At 43.0% G+C, this 18,532-nt stretch overlaps 17 non-coding genes across 17 annotated transcripts; all 17 read right to left on the bottom strand.

The window, feature by feature from the left end:
* Positions 1 to 862: 862 nt before the first annotated feature.
* TRNAH-GUG (transfer RNA histidin (anticodon GUG)) lies at positions 863 to 935 on the bottom strand. Its single transcript has one exon. It is a non-coding gene; the product is annotated as a tRNA-His (tRNA).
* Positions 936 to 1,767: 832 nt separating this feature from the next.
* TRNAH-GUG (transfer RNA histidin (anticodon GUG)) lies at positions 1,768 to 1,840 on the bottom strand. Its single transcript has one exon. It is a non-coding gene; the product is annotated as a tRNA-His (tRNA).
* Positions 1,841 to 3,274: 1,434 nt separating this feature from the next.
* Positions 3,275 to 3,347, bottom strand: TRNAH-GUG (transfer RNA histidin (anticodon GUG)). The gene has a single exon. It is a non-coding gene; the product is annotated as a tRNA-His (tRNA).
* Positions 3,348 to 6,080: 2,733 nt separating this feature from the next.
* TRNAH-GUG (transfer RNA histidin (anticodon GUG)) lies at positions 6,081 to 6,153 on the bottom strand. Its single transcript has one exon. It is a non-coding gene; the product is annotated as a tRNA-His (tRNA).
* Positions 6,154 to 7,587: 1,434 nt separating this feature from the next.
* On the bottom strand, positions 7,588 to 7,660 carry TRNAH-GUG (transfer RNA histidin (anticodon GUG)). The gene has a single exon. It is a non-coding gene; the product is annotated as a tRNA-His (tRNA).
* Positions 7,661 to 10,393: 2,733 nt separating this feature from the next.
* Positions 10,394 to 10,466, bottom strand: TRNAH-GUG (transfer RNA histidin (anticodon GUG)). The gene has a single exon. It is a non-coding gene; the product is annotated as a tRNA-His (tRNA).
* A 530-nt stretch (positions 10,467 to 10,996) lies between these two features.
* TRNAF-GAA (transfer RNA phenylalanine (anticodon GAA)) lies at positions 10,997 to 11,069 on the bottom strand. Its single transcript has one exon. It is a non-coding gene; the product is annotated as a tRNA-Phe (tRNA).
* A 63-nt stretch (positions 11,070 to 11,132) lies between these two features.
* On the bottom strand, positions 11,133 to 11,205 carry TRNAF-GAA (transfer RNA phenylalanine (anticodon GAA)). The gene has a single exon. It is a non-coding gene; the product is annotated as a tRNA-Phe (tRNA).
* Positions 11,206 to 11,434: 229 nt separating this feature from the next.
* TRNAF-GAA (transfer RNA phenylalanine (anticodon GAA)) lies at positions 11,435 to 11,507 on the bottom strand. The gene has a single exon. It is a non-coding gene; the product is annotated as a tRNA-Phe (tRNA).
* Positions 11,508 to 13,833: 2,326 nt separating this feature from the next.
* TRNAF-GAA (transfer RNA phenylalanine (anticodon GAA)) lies at positions 13,834 to 13,906 on the bottom strand. Its single transcript has one exon. It is a non-coding gene; the product is annotated as a tRNA-Phe (tRNA).
* A 380-nt stretch (positions 13,907 to 14,286) lies between these two features.
* On the bottom strand, positions 14,287 to 14,359 carry TRNAF-GAA (transfer RNA phenylalanine (anticodon GAA)). The gene has a single exon. It is a non-coding gene; the product is annotated as a tRNA-Phe (tRNA).
* Positions 14,360 to 14,437: 78 nt separating this feature from the next.
* TRNAF-GAA (transfer RNA phenylalanine (anticodon GAA)) lies at positions 14,438 to 14,510 on the bottom strand. The gene has a single exon. It is a non-coding gene; the product is annotated as a tRNA-Phe (tRNA).
* A 78-nt stretch (positions 14,511 to 14,588) lies between these two features.
* TRNAY-GUA (transfer RNA tyrosine (anticodon GUA)) lies at positions 14,589 to 14,661 on the bottom strand. Its single transcript has one exon. It is a non-coding gene; the product is annotated as a tRNA-Tyr (tRNA).
* A 530-nt stretch (positions 14,662 to 15,191) lies between these two features.
* TRNAF-GAA (transfer RNA phenylalanine (anticodon GAA)) lies at positions 15,192 to 15,264 on the bottom strand. The gene has a single exon. It is a non-coding gene; the product is annotated as a tRNA-Phe (tRNA).
* A 78-nt stretch (positions 15,265 to 15,342) lies between these two features.
* On the bottom strand, positions 15,343 to 15,415 carry TRNAL-CAA (transfer RNA leucine (anticodon CAA)). The gene has a single exon. It is a non-coding gene; the product is annotated as a tRNA-Leu (tRNA).
* A 229-nt stretch (positions 15,416 to 15,644) lies between these two features.
* TRNAY-GUA (transfer RNA tyrosine (anticodon GUA)) lies at positions 15,645 to 15,717 on the bottom strand. The gene has a single exon. It is a non-coding gene; the product is annotated as a tRNA-Tyr (tRNA).
* Positions 15,718 to 17,895: 2,178 nt separating this feature from the next.
* On the bottom strand, positions 17,896 to 17,968 carry TRNAF-GAA (transfer RNA phenylalanine (anticodon GAA)). The gene has a single exon. It is a non-coding gene; the product is annotated as a tRNA-Phe (tRNA).
* Positions 17,969 to 18,532: the final 564 nt, after the last annotated feature.

The following is an 18,532-nucleotide window of genomic DNA, read 5'->3' as shown; positions in this document are numbered from 1 at the left end:
AACGCTATTCCAACTGAGCTATATCTCCTCGAATTATACAACCAGGGAAACTTTCCCGAAGCAAATAATTTACTTAAAGATACATGACCCAAAAAGGTTTCAGGTTGCCTAAACCCGGGATCGAACCAGGGACCTTCATATCTTCAGTATAACGCTCTCCCAACTGAGCCATTTCAGCACTATTTCATGCCAGCAAGGAAACTTTTCTGAAGCAAATAGTTTACTTCGTGTATCGACACGACCGAAAATGTTTTCTAGTCGACGAAACCAGGGATCGAACCAGGGACCTTAAGATCTTCAGTTTAACGCTCTCCAGATTAGACTATTTCGGTTCATGTTCAAGCACCTAGGGAAACTTTCCTGAAGCAATTAGTTTACTTTAAGATACATAGCCTAAAAAATTTCATGTCGCCGAAACCCGGGATCGAACCAGGGACCTTTAGATCTTCAGTCTCACGCTCTCCCATCTGAGCTATATCGGCTCACATTCAAGCAGATAGGGAATTTTTCCTGAAGCAAATAATTTACTTTAAGATACACGACCGAAAAAGCACTCGTGTTGCCGAAACCCGGGATCGAACCAGTGACTTTTAGATCTTCAGTCTAACGCTCTCCAAACTGAGTTATTTCGGCTCATGCTCAAGCAGCAAGGGAATTTTTCCTGAAGCAAATAATTTACTTTAAGATACACGATCCAAAACCCTCTCGTGTTGCCGATACCCGGGATCGAACCAGGGACCTTTAGATCTTCAGTCTACCGCACTCCCAACTGAGCTTCTTCGGCTCTCGTTCATGCAACCAGGGAAACTTTCCTGAAGGAAATAGTTTACTTTAATGTACACGACCCATAAAGCTTTCGTTTTGCCGAAACCTGGGAGCGAACCAGGGACCTTTACATCCACAGTCTAAGGCTCTCCCAACTGAGCTATTTCGGCTCACATTCAAGCAGCTAGGGAAATTTTCCTGAAGAAAATAATTTACTTTAAGATACACGAACCAAAAATATTTCATATTGCCGAAACCCGGGATCGAACCAGGCACCTTTAGATCTTCATTCTAACGCTCTCCCAACTGAGCTTTTTCGGCTCATATTCAAGGAGCTAGGGAATTTTTCCAGAAGAAAATAATTTACTTTAAGATTCACGACCCCAAAAGCCCTCGTGTTGCCGAAACCCGTGATCGAACCAGGGACCTTTAGATCTTCAGTCTAACGCTCTTCCAACTGAGCTATTTTGGCTCATATTCAAGGAGCTAGGGAATTTTTCCTGAAGAAAATAATTTACTTTAAGATTCACGATCCCAAAAGCTCTCGTGTTGCCGCAACCCGGATCGAACCAGGGACCTTTAGATCTTCATTCTAACGCTCTCCCAACTGAGCTTTTTCGGCTCATATTCAAGGAGCTAGGGAATTTTTCCTGAAGCAAATAATTTACTTTAAGATACACGACCGAAAAAGCACTCGTGTTGCCGAAACCCGGGATCGAACCAGTGACATTTAGATCTTCAGTCTAACGCTCTCCAAACTGAGTTATTTCGGCTCATGCTCAAGCAGCAAGGGAATTTTTCCTGAAGCAAATAATTTACTTTAAGATACACGATCCAAAACCCTCTCGTGTTGCCGATACCCGGGATCGAACCAGGGACCTTTAGATCTTCAGTCTACCGCACTCCCAACTGAGCTTCTTCGGCTCTCTTTCATGCAACCAGGGAAACTTTCCTGAAGGAAATAGTTTACTTTAATGTACACGACCCATAAAGCTTTCGTTTTGCCGAAACCTGGGAGCGAACCAGGGACCTTTACATCCACAGTCTAAGGCTCTCCCAACTGAGCTATTTCGGCTCACATTCAAGCAGCTAGGGAAATTTTCCTGAAGAAAATAATTTACTTTAAGATACACGAACCAAAAATATTTCATATTGCCGAAACCCGGGATCGAACCAGGCACCTTTAGATCTTCATTCTAACGCTCTCCCAACTGAGCTTTTTCGGCTCATATTCAAGGAGCTAGGGAATTTTTCCAGAAGAAAATAATTTACTTTAAGATTCACGACCCCAAAAGCCCTCGTGTTGCCGAAACCCGTGATCGAACCAGGGACCTTTAGATCTTCAGTCTAACGCTCTTCCAACTGAGCAATTTTGGCTCATATTCAAGGAGCTAGGGAATTTTTCCTGAAGAAAATAATTTACTTTAAGATTCACGATCCCAAAAGCTCTCGTGTTGCCGCAACCCGGATCGAACCAGGGACCTTTAGATCTTCATTCTAACGCTCTCCCAACTGAGCTTTTTCGGCTCATATTCAAGGAGCTAGGGAATTTTTCCAGAAGAAAATAATTTACTTTAAGATTCACGACCCCAAAAGCCCTCGTGTTGCCGAAACCCGGGATCGAACCAGGGACCTTTAAATCTTCAGTCTAAGCTCTCCCAACTGGGCTATTTCGGCTCTTTTTCATGCAACCAGGGAAGTTTTGATTAGGAAAACAGTTTACTTTAATGTACACGACCCATAAAGCTTTCGTGTTGCCGAAACCTGGGAGCGAACCAGGGACCTTTACGTCTTCAGTCTAACGCTCTCCCAACTGACTTATTTCGGCTCATATTCAAGCAGCTAGGGAATTTTTCCTGAAGAAAATAATTGACTTTAAGATACACGACCCAAAAAGCTCTCGTGTTGCCGCAACCCGTGATCGAACCAGGGACCACTAAATCTTCATTCTAACGCTCTCCCAACTGAGCTATTTCAGCTCATAATCAAGGAGCTAGGGAATTTTTCCAGAAGAAAATAATTTACTTTAAGATACCCAACCCAAAAATCTCTCGTGTTGCCGAAACCCGTGACGAACCAGGGACCTTTAGATCTTCAGTCTAACGCTCTTCCAACTGAGCTATATCGGCTCACATTCAAGCAGATAGGGAATTTTTCCTGAAGCAAATAATTTACTTTAAGATACACGACCGAAAAAGCACTCGTGTTGCCGAAACCCGGGATCGAACCAGTGACTTTTAGATCTTCAGTCAAACGCTCTCCCAACTGAGTTATTTCGGCTCATGCTCAAGCAGCAAGGGAATTTTTCCTGAAGCAAATAATTTACTTTAAGATAAACGATCCAAAACCCTCTCGTGTTGCCGATACCCGGGATCGAACCAGGGACCTTTAGATCTTCAGTCTAACGCACTCCCAACCGAGCTTCTTCGGCTCTCTTTCATGCAACCAGGGAAACTTTCCTGAAGGAAATAGTTTACTTTAATGTACACGACCCATAAAGCTTTCGTTTTGCCGAAACCTGGGAGCGAACCAGGGACCTTTTCATCCACAGTCTAAGGCTCTCCCAACTGAGCTATTTCGGCTCACATTCAAGCAGCTAGGGAAATTTTCCTGAAGAAAATAATTTACTTTAAGATACAGGAACCAAAAATATTTCATATTGCCGAAACCCGGGATCGAACCAAGCACCTTTAGATCTTCATTCTAACGCTCTCCCAACTGAGCTTTTTCGGCTCATATTCAAGGAGCTAGGGAATTTTTCCAGAAGAAAATAATTTACTTTAAGATTCACGACCCCAAAAGCCCTCGTGTTGCCGAAACCCGTGATCGAACCAGGGACCTTTAGATCTTCAGTCTAACGCTCTTCCAACTGAGCTATTTTGGCTCATATTCAAGGAGCTAGGGAATTTTTCCTGAAGAAAATAATTTACTTTAAGATACACGACCGAAAAAGCACTCGTGTTGCCGAAACCCGGGATCGAACCAGTGACTTTTAAATCTTCAGTCAAACGCTCTCCCAACTGAGTTATTTCGGCTCATGCTCAAGTAGCAAGGGAATTTTTCCTGAAGCAAATAATTTACTTTAAGATTCACGACCCCAAAGGCTCTCGTGTTGCCGCAACCCGGATCGAACTAGGGACCTTTAGATCTTCATTCTAACGCTCTCCCAACTGAGCTTTTTCAGCTCAAAATCAAGGAGCTAGGGAATTTTTCCAGAAGAAAATAATTTACTTTAAGATACCCGACCCAAAAAGCTCTCGTGTTGCCGAAACCCGGGATCGAACCAGGAACTTTAGATCTTCAGTCTAACGCTCTCCCAACTGCGCTATTTCGGCTCTTGTTCATGCAACCAGGGAAACAATTTACTTTAATGTACACGACCCATAAAGCTTTCGTGTTGCCGAAGCCCGGGAGCGAACCTGGGACCTTTAGATCTTCAGTCTAACGCTCTCCCAACTGATCTATATCGGCTCTCTTTCATGCAACCAGGAAAACTTTCCTGAAGCAAATAATTTACTTTAAGATACACGATCCAAAAACCTCTCTTGTTGCCGAAACCCGGGAGCGAACCAAGGACCTTTAGATCTTCAGTCTAACGCTCTCCCAACTGAGCTATTTCGGCTCTCTTTCATGCGAGCAGGGAAACTTTCCTGAAGCAAATAATTTACTTTAAGATACACGATCCAAAAATCTTTCATATTGCCTAAACCCGGGATCGAACCAGGGACCTTTAGATCTTCGGCTAGGGAATTTTTCCAGAGGCAAATAATTTACTTTAAGATACACGACCCAAAAAGGTTTCATATTGTCGAAATTCGGGATCAAACCAGGGACCTTTAGATCTTCAGTCTAACGCTCTACCTACTGAGCTATTTTGGCTCATATTCAAAGAGCCAGGGAATTTTTCCTGAAGAAAATAATTTACTTTAAGATTCACGACCCATAAAGCTTTCGTGTTGCCGAAGCCCGGGAGCGAACCTGGGACTTTTAGATCTTCAGTCCAACGCTCTCCCAACTGATCTATATCGGCTCTCTTTCATGCAACCAGGGAAACTTTCCTGAAGCAAATAATTTACTTTAAGATACACGATCCAAAAAGATTTAATATTGCCGAAACCCGGGATCGAACCAGGGACCTTTAGGTTTTCAGTCTAACGCTCTCCCAACTGGGCTATTTCGGCTCTCTTTCATGCGAGCTGGGAAACTTTCCTGAAGCAAATAATTTACTTTAAGATACACGATCCAAAAACCTCTCTTGTTGCCGAAACCCGGGAGCGAACTAAGGACCTTTAGATCTTCAGTCTAACGCTCTTCCAACTGAGCTATTTCGGCTCTCATTGATGAGAGCAGGGAAACTTTCCTGAAGCAAATAATTTACTTTAAGATACACGATCCAAAAATATTTCATATTGCCTAAACCCGGGATCGAACCCGGGACCTTTAGATCTTCAGTCTAACGCTCTCCCAAATGAGCTATTTCGGCTCATGTTCAAGCAGCTAGGGAATTTTTCCTGAGGCAAATAATTTACTTTAAGATACACGACCCAAAAAGTTTTCATATTGTCGAAATTCGGGATCGAACCAAAGACCTTTAGATCTTCAGTCTAACGCTCTTCCAACTGAGCTATTTCGGCTCATATTCAAGGAGCTAGGGAATTTTTCCAGAAGAAAATAATTTACTTTAAGATTCACGACCCCAAAAGCCCTCGTGTTGCCGAAACCCGTGATCGAACCAGGGACCTTTAGATCTTCAGTCTAACGCTCTTCCAACTGAGCTATTTTGGCTCATATTCAAGGAGCTAGGGAATTTTTCCTGAAGAAAATAATTTACTTTAAGATTCACGATCCCAAAAGCTCTCGTGTTGCCGCAACCCGGATCGAACCAGGGACCTTTAGATCTTCATTCTAACGCTCTCCCAATTGAGCTTTTTCGGCTCATATTCAAGGAGCTAGGGAATTTTTCCTGAAGCAAATAATTTACTTTAAGATACACGACCGAAAAAGCACTCGTGTTGCCGAAACCCGGGATCGAACCAGTGACATTTAGATCTTCAGTCTAACGCTCTCCAAACTGAGTTATTTCGGCTCATGCTCAAGCAGCAAGGGAATTTTTCCTGAAGCAAATAATTTACTTTAAGATACACGATCCAAAACCCTCTCGTGTTGCCGATACCCGGGATCGAACCAGGGACCTTTAGATCTTCAGTCTACCGCACTCCCAACTGAGCTTCTTCGGCTCTCTTTCATGCAACCAGGGAAACTTTCCTGAAGGAAATAGTTTACTTTAATGTACACGACCCATAAAGCTTTCGTTTTGCCGAAACCTGGGAGCGAACCAGGGACCTTTACATCCACAGTCTAAGGCTCTCCCAACTGAGCTATTTCGGCTCACATTCAAGCAGCTAGGGAAATTTTCCTGAAGAAAATAATTTACTTTAAGATACACGAACCAAAAATATTTCATATTGCCGAAACCCGGGATCGAACCAGGCACCTTTAGATCTTCATTCTAACGCTCTCCCAACTGAGCTTTTTCGGCTCATATTCAAGGAGCTAGGGAATTTTTCCAGAAGAAAATAATTTACTTTAAGATTCACGACCCCAAAAGCCCTCGTGTTGCCGAAACCCGTGATCGAACCAGGGACCTTTAGATCTTCAGTCTAACGCTCTTCCAACTGAGCTATTTTGGCTCATATTCAAGGAGCTAGGGAATTTTTCCTGAAGAAAATAATTTACTTTAAGATTCACGATCCCAAAAGCTCTCGTGTTGCCGCAACCCGGATCGAACCAGGGACCTTTAGATCTTCATTCTAACGCTCTCCCAACTGAGCTTTTTCGGCTCATATTCAAGGAGCTAGGGAATTTTTCCAGAAGAAAATAATTTACTTTAAGATTCACGACCCCAAAAGCCCTCGTGTTGCCGAAACCCGGGATCGAACCAGGGACCTTTAAATCTTCAGTCTAAGCTCTCCCAACTGGGCTATTTCGGCTCTTTTTCATGCAACCAGGGAAGTTTTGATTAGGAAAACAGTTTACTTTAATGTACACGACCCATAAAGCTTTCGTGTTGCCGAAACCTGGGAGCGAACCAGGGACCTTTACGTCTTCAGTCTAACGCTCTCCCAACTGACTTATTTCGGCTCATATTCAAGCAGCTAGGGAATTTTTCCTGAAGAAAATAATTGACTTTAAGATACACGACCCAAAAAGCTCTCGTGTTGCCGCAACCCGTGATCCAACCAGGGACCACTAAATCTTCATTCTAACGCTCTCCCAACTGAGCTATTTCAGCTCATAATCAAGGAGCTAGGGAATTTTTCCAGAAGAAAATAATTTACTTTAAGATACCCAACCCAAAAATCTCTCGTGTTGCCGAAACCCGTGACGAACCAGGGACCTTTAGATCTTCAGTCTAACGCTCTTCCAACTGAGCTATATCGGCTCACATTCAAGCAGATAGGGAATTTTTCCTGAAGCAAATAATTTACTTTAAGATACACGACCGAAAAAGCACTCGTGTTGCCGAAACCCGGGATCGAACCAGTGACTTTTAGATCTTCAGTCAAACGCTCTCCCAACTGAGTTATTTCGGCTCATGCTCAAGCAGCAAGGGAATTTTTCCTGAAGCAAATAATTTACTTTAAGATAAACGATCCAAAACCCTCTCGTGTTGCCGATACCCGGGATCGAACCAGGGACCTTTAGATCTTCAGTCTACCGCACTCCCAACCGAGCTTCTTCGGCTCTCTTTCATGCAACCAGGGAAACTTTCCTGAAGGAAATAGTTTACTTTAATGTACACGACCCATAAAGCTTTCGTTTTGCCGAAACCTGGGAGCGAACCAGGAACCTTTACATCCACAGTCTAAGGCTCTCCCAACTGAGCTATTTCGGCTCACATTCAAGCAGCTAGGGAAATTTTCCTGAAGAAAATAATTTACTTTAAGATACAGGAACCAAAAATATTTCATATTGCCGAAACCCGGGATCGAACCAAGCACCTTTAGATCTTCATTCTAACGCTCTCCCAACTGAGCTTTTTCGGCTCATATTCAAGGAGCTAGGGAATTTTTCCAGAAGAAAATAATTTACTTTAAGATTCACGACCCCAAAAGCCCTCGTGTTGCCGAAACCCGTGATCGAACCAGGGACCTTTAGATCTTCAGTCTAACGCTCTTCCAACTGAGCTATTTTGGCTCATATTCAAGGAGCTAGGGAATTTTTCCTGAAGAAAATAATTTACTTTAAGATACACGACCGAAAAAGCACTCGTGTTGCCGAAACCCGGGATCGAACCAGTGACTTTTAAATCTTCAGTCAAACGCTCTCCCAACTGAGTTATTTCGGCTCATGCTCAAGTAGCAAGGGAATTTTTCCTGAAGCAAATAATTTACTTTAAGATTCACGACCCCAAAGGCTCTCGTGTTGCCGCAACCCGGATCGAACTAGGGACCTTTAGATCTTCATTCTAACGCTCTCCCAACTGAGCTTTTTCAGCTCAAAATCAAGGAGCTAGGGAATTTTTCCAGAAGAAAATAATTTACTTTAAGATACCCGACCCAAAAAGCTCTCGTGTTGCCGAAACCCGGGATCGAACCAGGAACTTTAGATCTTCAGTCTAACGCTCTCCCAACTGCGCTATTTCGGCTCTTGTTCATGCAACCAGGGAAACAATTTACTTTAATGTACACGACCCATAAAGCTTTCGTGTTGCCGAAGCCCGGGAGCGAACCTGGGACCTTTAGATCTTCAGTCTAACTCTCTCCCAACTGATCTATATCGGCTCTCTTTCATGCAACCAGGAAAACTTTCCTGAAGCAAATAATTTACTTTAAGATACACGATCCAAAAACCTCTCTTGTTGCCGAAACCCGGGAGCGAACCAAGGACCTTTAGATCTTCAGTCTAACGCTCTCCCAACTGAGCTATTTCGGCTCTCTTTCATGCGAGCAGGGAAACTTTCCTGAAGCAAATAATTTACTTTAAGATACACGATCCAAAAATCTTTCATATTGCCTAAACCCGGGATCGAACCAGGGACCTTTAGATCTTCGGCTAGGGAATTTTTCCAGAGGCAAATAATTTACTTTAAGATACACGACCCAAAAAGGTTTCATATTGTCGAAATTCGGGATCAAACCAGGGACCTTTAGATCTTCAGTCTAACGCTCTACCTACTGAGCTATTTTGGCTCATATTCAAAGAGCCAGGGAATTTTTCCTGAAGAAAATAATTTACTTTAAGATTCACGACCCATAAAGCTTTCGTGTTGCCGAAGCCCGGGAGCGAACCTGGGACTTTTAGATCTTCAGTCCAACGCTCTCCCAACTGATCTATATCGGCTCTCTTTCATGCAACCAGGGAAACTTTCCTGAAGCAAATAATTTACTTTAAGATACACGATCCAAAAAGATTTAATATTGCCGAAACCCGGGATCGAACCAGGGACCTTTAGGTTTTCAGTCTAACGCTCTCCCAACTGGGCTATTTCGGCTCTCTTTCATGCGAGCTGGGAAACTTTCCTGAAGCAAATAATTTACTTTAAGATACACGATCCAAAAACCTCTCTTGTTGCCGAAACCCGGGAGCGAACTAAGGACCTTTAGATCTTCAGTCTAACGCTCTTCCAACTGAGCTATTTCGGCTCTCATTGATGAGAGCAGGGAAACTTTCCTGAAGCAAATAATTTACTTTAAGATACACGATCCAAAAATATTTCATATTGCCTAAACCCGGGATCGAACCCGGGACCTTTAGATCTTCAGTCTAACGCTCTCCCAAATGAGCTATTTCGGCTCATGTTCAAGCAGCTAGGGAATTTTTCCTGAGGCAAATAATTTACTTTAAGATACACGACCCAAAAAGTTTTCATATTGTCGAAATTCGGGATCGAACCAAAGACCTTTAGATCTTCAGTCTAACGCTCTTCCAACTGAGCTATTTCGGCTCATATTCAAGGAGCTAGGGAATTTTTCCAGAAGAAAATAATTTACTTTAAGATTCACGACCCCAAAAGCCCTCGTGTTGCCGAAACCCGTGATCGAACCAGGGACCTTTAGATCTTCAGTCTAACGCTCTTCCAACTGAGCTATTTTGGCTCATATTCAAGGAGCTAGGGAATTTTTCCTGAAGAAAATAATTTACTTTAAGATTCACGATCCCAAAAGCTCTCGTGTTGCCGCAACCCGGATCGAACCAGGGACCTTTAGATCTTCATTCTAACGCTCTCCCAATTGAGCTTTTTCGGCTCATATTCAAGGAGCTAGGGAATTTTTCCTGAAGCAAATAATTTACTTTAAGATACACGACCGAAAAAGCACTCGTGTTGCCGAAACCCGGGATCGAACCAGTGACATTTAGATCTTCAGTCTAACGCTCTCCAAACTGAGTTATTTCGGCTCATGCTCAAGCAGCAAGGGAATTTTTCCTGAAGCAAATAATTTACTTTAAGATACACGATCCAAAACCCTCTCGTGTTGCCGATACCCGGGATCGAACCAGGGACCTTTAGATCTTCAGTCTACCGCACTCCCAACTGAGCTTCTTCGGCTCTCTTTCATGCAACCAGGGAAACTTTCCTGAAGGAAATAGTTTACTTTAATGTACACGACCCATAAAGCTTTCGTTTTGCCGAAACCTGGGAGCGAACCAGGGACCTTTACATCCACAGTCTAAGGCTCTCCCAACTGAGCTATTTCGGCTCACATTCAAGCAGCTAGGGAAATTTTCCTGAAGAAAATAATTTACTTTAAGATACAGGAACCAAAAATATTTCATATTGCCGAAACCCGGGATCGAACCAAGCACCTTTAGATCTTCATTCTAACGCTCTCCCAACTGAGCTTTTTCGGCTCATATTCAAGGAGCTAGGGAATTTTTCCAGAAGAAAATAATTTACTTTAAGATTCACGACCCCAAAAGCCCTCGTGTTGCCGAAACCCGTGATCGAACCAGGGACCTTTAGATCTTCAGTCTAACGCTCTTCCAACTGAGCTATTTTGGCTCATATTCAAGGAGCTAGGGAATTTTTCCTGAAGAAAATAATTTACTTTAAGATTCACGATCCCAAAAGCTCTCGTGTTGCCGCAACCCGGATCGAACCAGGGACCTTTAGATCTTCATTCTAACGCTCTCCCAACTGAGCTTTTTCGGCTCATATTCAAGGAGCTAGGGAATTTTTCCAGAAGAAAATAATTTACTTTAAGATTCACGACCCCAAAAGCCCTCGTGTTGCCGAAACCCGGGATCGAACCAGGGACCTTTAGATCTTCAGTCTAAGGCTCTCCCAACTGAGCTATTTCGGCTCTTTTTCATGCAACCAGGGAAACAGTTTACTTTAATGTACACGACCCATAAAGCTTTCGTGTTGCCGAAGCCCGGGATCGAACCAGGGACCTTTAGATCTTCAGTCTAACGCTCTACCAACTGAGCTATTTTGGCTCACATTCAAAGACCTAGGGAATTTTTCCTGAAGAAAATAATTTACTTTAAGATTCACGACCCATAAAGCTTTCGTGTTGCCGAAGCCCGGGAGCGAACCTGGGACTTTTAGATCTTCAGTCCAACGCTCTCCCAACTGATCTATATCGGCTCTCTTTCATGCAACCAGGGAAACTTTCCTGAAGCAAATAATTTACTTTAAGATACACGATCCAAAAAGATTTAATATTGCCGAAACCCGGGATCGAACCAGGGACCTTTAGGTTTTCAGTCTAACGCTCTCCCAACTGAGCTATTTCGGCTCAAATTCAAGCAGCTAGGGAATTTTTCCTGAAGCAAATAATTTACTTTAAGATACACGATCCAAAAACCTCTCTTGTTGCCGAAACCCGGGAGCGAACCAAGGACCTTTAGATCTTCAGTCTAACGCTCTCCCAACTGAGCTATTTCGGCTCTCATTCGTGAGAGCAGGGAAACTTTCCTGAAGCAAATAATTTACTTTAAGATACACGATCCAAAAATCTTTCATATTGCCTAAACCCGGGATCGAACCCGGGACCTTTAGATCTTCAGTCTAACGCTCTCCCAACTGAGCTATTTCGGCTCATGTTCAAGCAGCTAGGGAATTTTTCCTGAGGCAAATAATTTACTTTAAGATACACGACCCAAAAAGGTTTCATATTGTCGAAATTCGGGATCGAACCAGGGACCTTTAGATCTTCAGTCTAACGCTCTACCAACTGAGCTATTTTGGCTCATATTCAAAGAGCTAGGGAATTTTTCCTGAAGAAAATAATATACTTTAAGATTCACGACCCATGAAGCTTTCGTGTTGCCGAAGCCCGGGAGCGAACCTGGGACCTTTAGATCTTCAGTCTAACGCTCTCCCAACTGATCTATATCGGCTCGCTTTCGTGCAACCAGGGAAACTTTCCTGAAGCAAATAATTTACTTTAAGATACACGATCCAAAAAGATTTAATATTGCCGAAACCCGGGATCGAACCAGGGACCTTTAGGTCTTCAGTCTAACGCTCTCCCTACTGAGCTATTTCGGCTCAAATTCAAGCAGCTAGGGAATTTTTCCTGAGGCAAATAATTTACTTTAAGATAACGACCCAAAAAGGTTTCATATTGTCGAAACTCGGGATCGAACAAGGGACCTTTAGATCTTCAGTCTAACGCTCTCCCAACTGATCTATTTCGGCTCTCGTTGATGCAACCAGGGAAACTTTCCTGAAGCAAATAATTGACTTTAAGATACACGATCGAAAAAGATTTCATATTGGCGAAACGCGGGATCGAACCAGGGACCTTTAGGTCTTCAGTGTAACGCTGTCCCAACTGAGCTATTTCGGCTCTACTTCATGCAACCAGGGAAACGTTCCTGAAGAAAATAGTTTACTTTAATGTACACGACCCATAGAGCTTTCGTGTTGCCGAAACCCGGGATCGAACCCGGGACCTTTAGATCTTCAGTCTAACGCTCTCCCAACTGAGCTATTTCGGCTCATGTTCAAGCAGCTAGGGAATTTTTCCTGAGGCAAATAATTTACTTTAAGATACACGACCCAAAAAGGTTTCATATTGTCGAAATTCGGGATCGAACCAGGGACCTTTAGATCTTCAGTCTAACGCTCTACCAACTGAGCTATTTTGGCTCATATTCAAAGAGCTAGGGAATTTTTCCTGAAGAAAATAATATACTTTAAGATTCACGACCCATGAAGCTTTCGTGTTGCCGAAGCCCGGGAGCGAACCTGGGACCTTTAGATCTTCAGTCTAACGCTCTCCCAACTGATCTATATCGGCTCGCTTTCGTGCAACCAGGGAAGCTTTCCTGAAGCAAATAATTTACTTTAAGATACACGATCCAAAAAGATTTAATATTGCCGAAACCCGGGATCGAACCAGGGACCTTTAGGTCTTCAGTCTAACGCTCTCCCTACTGAGCTATTTCGGCTCAAATTCAAGCAGCTAGGGAATTTTTCCTGAGGCAAATAATTTACTTTAAGATAACGACCCAAAAAGGTTTCATATTGTCGAAACTCGGGATCGAACAAGGGACCTTTAGATCTTCAGTCTAACGCTCTCCCAACTGATCTATTTCGGCTCTCGTTGATGCAACCAGGGAAACTTTCCTGAAGCAAATAATTGACTTTAAGATACACGATCGAAAAAGATTTCATATTGGCGAAACGCGGGATCGAACCAGGGACCTTTAGGTCTTCAGTGTAACGCTGTCCCAACTGAGCTATTTCGGCTCTACTTCATGCAACCAGGGAAACGTTCCTGAAGAAAATAGTTTACTTTAATGTACACGACCCATAGAGCTTTCGTGTTGCCGAAACCCGGGATCGAACCAGGGACCTTAAGATCTTCAGCCTAACACTCTCCCAACTGAGCTATTTCGGCTCAAATTCAAGCAGCTAGGGAATTTTTCCTGAAGAAAATAATTTACTTTAAGATACACGACCCAAAAAGCTCTCGTGTTGCCGAAACCCGGGATCGTACCAGCGACCTTTAGATCTTCAGTCTAACGCTCTCCCAACTGAGCTATTTCGGCTCTTTTTCATGCAACCAGGGAAACAGTTTACTTTAATGTACACGACCCATAAAGCTTTCGTGTTGCCGAAGCCCGGGATCGAACCAGGGACCTTTAGATCTTCAGTCTAACGCTCTACCAACTGAGCTATTTTGGCTCATATTCAAAGAGCTAGGGAATTTTTCCTGAAGAAAATAATTTACTTTAAGATTCACGACCCATAAAGCTTTCGTGTTGCCGAAGCCCGGGAGCGAACCTGGGACCTTTAGGTCTTCAGTCTAACGTTCTCCCAACTGATCTATATCGGCTCTCTTTCATGCAACCAGGGAAACTTTCATGAAGCAAATAATTTACTTTAAGATACACGACCCAAAAAGGTTTCATATTTCCGAAACCCGGAATCAAACCAGGGACCTTTAGGTCTTCAGTCTAACGCTCTCCCAATTGAGCTATTTCGGCTCAAATTCAAGCAGCTAGGGAATTTTTCCTGAAGCAAATAATTTACTTTAAGATACACGACCCAAAAAGGTTTCATATTGCCGAAACCCGGGATCGAACCAGGGACCTTTAGATCTTCAGTCTAACGCTCTCCCAACTGAGCTATTTCGGCTCTCGTTCATGCAAACAGGGAAACTTTACTGAAGCAAAAAATTTACTTTAAGATACACGACCCAAAAAGCACTCGTGTTGCCGAAACCCGGGATCGAACCAGGGACCTTTAGATCTTCAGTCTAAAGCTCTCCCAACTGAGCTATTTCGGCTCTTTTTCGTGCAACCAGGGAAACTTTGCTTAGTAAAACAGTTTACTTTAATGTACACGACTCATAAAGCTTTCGTGTTGCCGAAACCTGGGAGCGAACCAGGGACCTTTACATCTACAGTCTAACGCTCTCCCAACTGAGCTATTTCGGCTCACATTCAAGCAGCTAGGGAAATTTTCCTGAAGAAAATAATTTACTTTAAGATACACGAACCAAAAATATTTCATATTGCCGAAACCCGGGATCGAACCAGGACATTTAGATCTTCATTCTAACGCTCTCCCAAGTGAGCTTTTTCGGCTCGTATTCAAGGAGCTAAGGAATTTTTACAGAAGAAAATAATTCACTTTAAGATACACGACCCAAAAAGCTCTCGTGTTGCCGAAACCCGGGATCGAACCAGGGACCTTCATATCTTCAGTCTAACGCTCTTCCAACTAAGCTATTTCGGCTCATGTTCAAGGAGCTAGGGAATTTATCCAGAAGAAAATAATTTACTTTAAGATACACAATCCAAAAACCTCTCTTGTTGCCGAAACCCGGGAGCGAACCAAGGACCCTTAGATCTTCAGTCTAACGCTCTCCCAACTGAGCTATTTCGGCTCATGTTCAAGCAGCTAGGGAATTTTTCCTGAGGCAAATAATTTACTTTAAGATACACGACCCAAAAAGGTTTCATATTGCCGAAACCCGGGATCGAACCAGGGACCTTTAGATCTTCAGTCTAACGCTCTCCCAACTGAGCTATTTCGGCTCTCTTTCATGCAAACAGGGAAACTTTATTGAAGCAAAAAATTTACTTTAAGATACACGACCCAAAAAGCACTCGTGTCGCCGAAACCCGGGATCGAACCAGGGACCTTTAGATCTTGGGTCTAACGCTCTCCAAACTGAACTATTTCGGCTCTTTTTCATGCAAACAGGGAAACTTTACTGAAGCAAATAATTTACTTAACGATACACGACCCAAAAAGCACTCGTGTTGCCGAAACCCGGGATCGAACCAGGGACCTTTAGTTCTTCAGTCTAAAGCTCTCCCAACTGAGCTATTTCGGCTCTTTTTTGTGCAACCAGGGAAACTTTGCTTAGTAAAACAGTTTACTTTAATGTACACGACCCATAAAGCTTTCGTGTTGCCGAAACCTGGGAGCGAACCAGGGACCTTTACATCTACAGTCTAACGCTCTCCCAACTGAGCTATTTCGGCTCACATTCAAGCAGCTAGGGAAATTTTCCTGAAGAAAATAATTTACTTTAAGATACACGAACCAAAAATATTTCATATTGCCGAAACCCGGGATCGAACCAGGGACCTTTAGATCTGCATTCTAACGCTCTCCCAAGTGAGCTTTTTCGGCTCGTATTCAAGGAGCTAAGGAATTTTTACAGAAGAAAATAATTCACTTTAAGATACACGACCCAAAAAGCTCTCGTGTTGCCGAAACCCGGGATCGAACCAGGGACCTTCATATCTTCAGTCTAACGCTCTTCCAACTAAGCTATTTCGGCTCATGTTCAAGGAGCTAGGGAATTTATCCAGAAGAAAATAATTTACTTTAAGATACACAATCCAAAAAGCTTTCATAAAGCCGAAACCCGGGATCGAACAAGGGACCTTTAGATCTTCAGTCTAACGCTCTCCCAACTGATCTATTTCGGCTCTTTTTCATGTAACCTGGGAAACGTTCCTTAGGAAAACAGTTTACTTTAATGCACACGACCCAAAGAGCTTTCATATTGCCGAAACTCGGGATCGAACCAGGGACCTTTAGATCTTCAGCCTAACGCTCTCCCAACTGAGCTATTTCGGCTCCCTTTAATGCAAACAGGGACCCCAGTAGCACTGCCGACGTAGGGCCTACATGGTCGGCTTTGTGTGTTACCGACGAGTTGGTAAAATGTCACTAATAAGTCGGGAGAGTAATGGTTTGAAAGTCGAAATGTCCGCCTGGACGGACGATGGCCCGCCGGTTTTCCTACTGTTTTGAGGCTACTATAAAACGACTGTTGGCCGACTACAGGTCGGCGTCATTATGCCTACCTAAAGCCGCGCTCAATCCGACGATTTCGCGGCTTTTTAGTATAGGAAAGGTAAATCGTCTGTAAAGGGCTGGTAGAGTAAGGGTTTGAGAATCGAAATGTCCGCCCGGTGGGACTACGGCCCACTGGTTTACCGACTGTTACGACACGAATGAAATACGACCCTCATCCAACACGTTTGAGAGTCGACTTAACCGCCTGTCAGCAAGAGGTCCGACGCTTTTGCGACGATCAAACCTTAACTCGAGGCCCGATGGTTTTGCGACGATCAAGCCTTAACTCAAGGCTTCATTCGCTTATAGTAAAGGATACTGATACCTAGTATTGAAATTTCTTTAATACATTTTCAATGAACAACACTTATGAAATTGTACTTTTTATATTTCAAGTAACATGCAGGTTAATTATAACAATTTCAAATATTAAACAATGTATTCTATATGACACTTGCTTCTTTTATATTCAATCAAAGAAACTGAAGGCATACATAAACGTTTAAGTTTTGGTTTCACTTTCTATGGGTGTGGTTCCCAGCAGATGAGAAGCTAGGTAAAAAAGCAAAGGCTTATGCATAAAACTGGCTCTAAGAGGTAGATAAATTGATAATTCAATAACAAAATTCAAACCTTACATGACAAACGAAGACGTTTCTAGTTTATATAGTGTGACAAAGAACCTTAGCGATGAAATTGAAAGTTAGCAAGCCTATAACTAATCATTTTCGACCACAAAAATCTCGTTTAAACATTCTAACGACCCAGCCGCGTCAGAGATACTGGAAAGGCTAACTTGCTTTCGCACTAGCAGCGCCCTCTTCGGTGATGACGTGCATGGTTTCATTTTACTCTTTTAAAACGTAACCATACCGACTAGCGGGAAGGAGTTGGTAATCAATTGGCAAAAATGGGTTACATGTTTTGGACGGTAGGCAAGCCTACTTCAAACCACCACAGTTCCAACTGTCGGATAAATGTCGGTTACTAAACGGCCTAAGCATAACTTTGCTTTTAATTTTACTCTTCTTAAACGTCACAATACCGACTAGCGCGAGAGAGTCGGTAATCAATTGGCAAAAAATAAGTTGGAATTTTCTAGACGGTAGGCAAGCCTAATTTAAACCATCTCTGTTCCAACTGTCAGATAGATGTCGGCATTGCCAACTAAAAGAAGTAGTCGGCTTCATGAGTCGGAAAAGTGTCGGAATAAGCATGGTACAGCTGACTGGACCGTAAACCGACTATTCGACTTTTAACCGACTGTTATGCGGAAGGCTTGTGCTACTGGGGGAATTTTTCCTGAAGAAAATAATTTACTTTAAGATACACGACCCAAAAAGCTCTCGTGTTGCCGAAACCCGGGATCGAACCAGGGACCTTTAGATCTTCAGTCTAACGCTCTCCCAACTGAGCTATTTCGGCTCATATTCAAGAAGCTAGGGAATTTTTCCTGAAGAAAATAATTTACTTTAAGCTACACGACCCAAAGAGCTTTCATATTGCCGAAACTCGGGATCGAACCAGGGACCTTTAGATCTTCAGTCTAACGCTCTCCCAACTGAGCTATTTCGGCTCCTTGTCACGCAACCAGGGAAACTTTACTTGGGAAAACAGTTTTCTTTAAGATACACGATCCAAAAACCTCTCTTGTTGCCGAAAGCGCGATCGAACCAGGGACCTTTAGATCTTCAGTCTAACGCTCTCCCAAATGACCTACTTCGGCTCTCTTTCATGCAACAAGGGAAATTTTCCTGAAGCAAATAATTTACTTTAAGCTACACGACCCAAAGAGCTTTCATATTGCCGAAACTCGGGATCGAGTCTAACGCTCTCCCAACTGAGCTATTTCGGCTCATATTCATGCAACCAGGGAAATTTTCCTGAAACAAATAATTTACATTAAGACACACGATCCAAAAACCTCTCCTGTTGCCGAAACCCGGGATCGAACAAGGGAACTTTATATCTTCAGTCTAACGCTCTCCC

Source organism: Phalangium opilio, unplaced genomic scaffold (genome assembly GCF_054372755.1).
Source record: "Phalangium opilio isolate 3A_F unplaced genomic scaffold, DU_Popi_V2 ptg000038l_1, whole genome shotgun sequence".
Classification (NCBI taxonomy): Eukaryota; Metazoa; Arthropoda; class Arachnida; order Opiliones; family Phalangiidae; genus Phalangium; species Phalangium opilio.
This window is presented reverse-complemented; position numbering and strand designations above follow the sequence as displayed.